Source organism: Mustela nigripes, unplaced genomic scaffold (genome assembly GCF_022355385.1).
Source record: "Mustela nigripes isolate SB6536 unplaced genomic scaffold, MUSNIG.SB6536 HiC_scaffold_4872, whole genome shotgun sequence".
Taxonomy (NCBI): Eukaryota; Metazoa; Chordata; class Mammalia; order Carnivora; family Mustelidae; genus Mustela; species Mustela nigripes.
The window spans coordinates 878-3,010 of record NW_026744278.1 but is presented as its reverse complement, the minus strand read 5'-3'; the positions used below and the strand labels follow the sequence as shown (position 1 = coordinate 3,010).

General features: G+C 32.4%; 1 long non-coding RNA gene across 1 annotated transcript; it reads left to right on the top strand.

The window, feature by feature from the left end:
* The first annotated feature begins 666 nt into the window (after positions 1-666).
* Positions 667-1,390, top strand: LOC132009115 (uncharacterized). The gene is made up of 3 exons (XR_009401795.1): positions 667-849; positions 1,086-1,202; positions 1,290-1,390. It is a non-coding gene; the product is annotated as an uncharacterized LOC132009115 (long non-coding RNA).
* The last annotated feature ends 743 nt before the right edge of the window (positions 1,391-2,133 follow it).

Below are 2,133 nucleotides of genomic sequence, written 5' to 3'. Positions count from 1 at the left end.
CCTATAAAACTAAGGTAAAAGAGAATTAATGATGCTCTATCTCATATATCCTGGTTATTCTTAAACATAATTTTTCTTACTTTGAGGAACACTGAAAGCATAAGGTAAAGTTGTTTTCAATTTTTTTCTTTTACATTTTGCTAGGAATTAAAATTGTGCTATTCTACCCTATGGTTGAACGTTTTGATAGATTGCCATATTTACACATACATACACAGACATGTCACACATATGCTCTAACTTAATGTTACTTGTTCTGAATTTCTTTATGCCTTAAAAAACAAGAATGCATATGCTTAACACCACTAAGTATATTTTGTGTAAACTTTATAGACGCAAAATCTGTCTTGATTTTTATTCAACATCAGAATCAATAAATGTTTAACATCTCTAAGTGAGAAAATAAATTGTTTCTAATAGCTGAGAAACAAAGAGTAGTTTTGTGCTATTAGAGATAAGAAATGTTTCGATGTATGAAATCTGGTTGTTCTTTTGTTGTTTTATAATGCCTATTTTTATTGATAGTGAGACCAGTTTGGTTTATAGAATTGTTACAAATGTTGACACTTCCAGAATTCAAAAGTATGTTTTGATACCAGTGGTTTATGGTAGATTGGGTTTCTTTATTTCTCTGAAAGATTGATGAATATCAGGAAATTAAAGTTGTCTTCCTGTGAATTACTCTAGCAGTCCCTACAGAAGTTGACAGCTACCATAGCCTCTTCCCTCTAGAACCACTGCCACCACCCAACCGGATACAGAAATCAAGTAATTTTGGATACATTACATCTTGCTACAAAGCTGTTAATAGCAAAGATGATCTGCCATATTGCCTTCGGAGGATACATGGTAAGGAAGATAAATTATCCTCTTTTTGAAGCATGTTATTGAGGCTAAGATTATTGAAATATTCCTGCATATATTTATTTACTTAATATGCAGGTTTAAAGGATAATAAATAAATGTATTTCATTTGGAAATTAATAGCTCACAAATGATACATAACATGGCTTATTCTTCACATTTCTGATGGAATAAAGGGGAGATGTCACTTACAGTTGAGTCGAAAAGATTTTCTTTTCCAGGTTTTCGTCTTGTCAACACAAAGTGCATGGTGTTGGTCGATATGTGGAAAAAAATTCAGCATTCAAATATTGTAACCTTGCGTGAAGTATTTACCACTAAAGCATTTGCAGAGCCTTGTGAGTAATTTGTACTTGTCTTTCTGCTTATGGGCTTCATTATTTGAAGTCAGATTGCAGTAATGAGTGTTTGTGTTTTATTTTAAGCTCTTGTGTTTGCATATGATTTCCATGCTGGAGGAGAGACTATGATGAGCAGACACTTTAATGACCCTAATGCTGATGCCTATTTCACAAAGAGAAAGTGGGGTAAGAAAAAGATGCAAGCGCACTATGTTTTGACAAATGCTTTTGCTCTGTGAAAGAGTAGTTTTGTATTTTTAAATGCATGTAAATTTGTCCCTGTAATCAATGCATTTTAAAAAGAAATGTCTTAAAGAATTGAAGTCAATCTGTAACCAGCTGGAAAATAGGGTAGTGTGTATATAGACTGAGATGAAGACAGGGTGTGAAAGATTCATGGAGGTATTTGAAGACTGAATAACCAAGAATATGATAGAAGTTTTTTCCTTTTAAACATTTTTTTTTTTTTAAATACAGTGCTTTCTGAAGAAAGACTGTTTGAAAAATGATGCCTGTAGCTTCACTGCCCAAAGCACAGCCATTATCATCTCTTTGTATATTTCTTTCCAGTCTTGGTTTTTTGTTTTGGTTAGTTTTTTTGGTCTCCTTTCATATCATTTCCTTTTCCTTTTATCATTTTGTGTCATTGCATCTTTCATTTATTTTAAGTATTTTATTTTTTTAATCGTTTATATTTTCTTTTTTTAAAATTTAATTTTTCTTGTGTTCCAAAATTCATTGTTTATGCACCATACCCAGTGCTCCAAGCAATACGTGCCCTCCATAATACCCACTACCAGGCTTAACCCACCCCACCCCCAAAATCCCCATTTTCCCCTAAGTTTTATATTCTCTGAATATAATTTAATGACTCATAGTCCAGTGTGACTATATAGCATTTATGAAATGATTTTCCTAAAAAGATGCC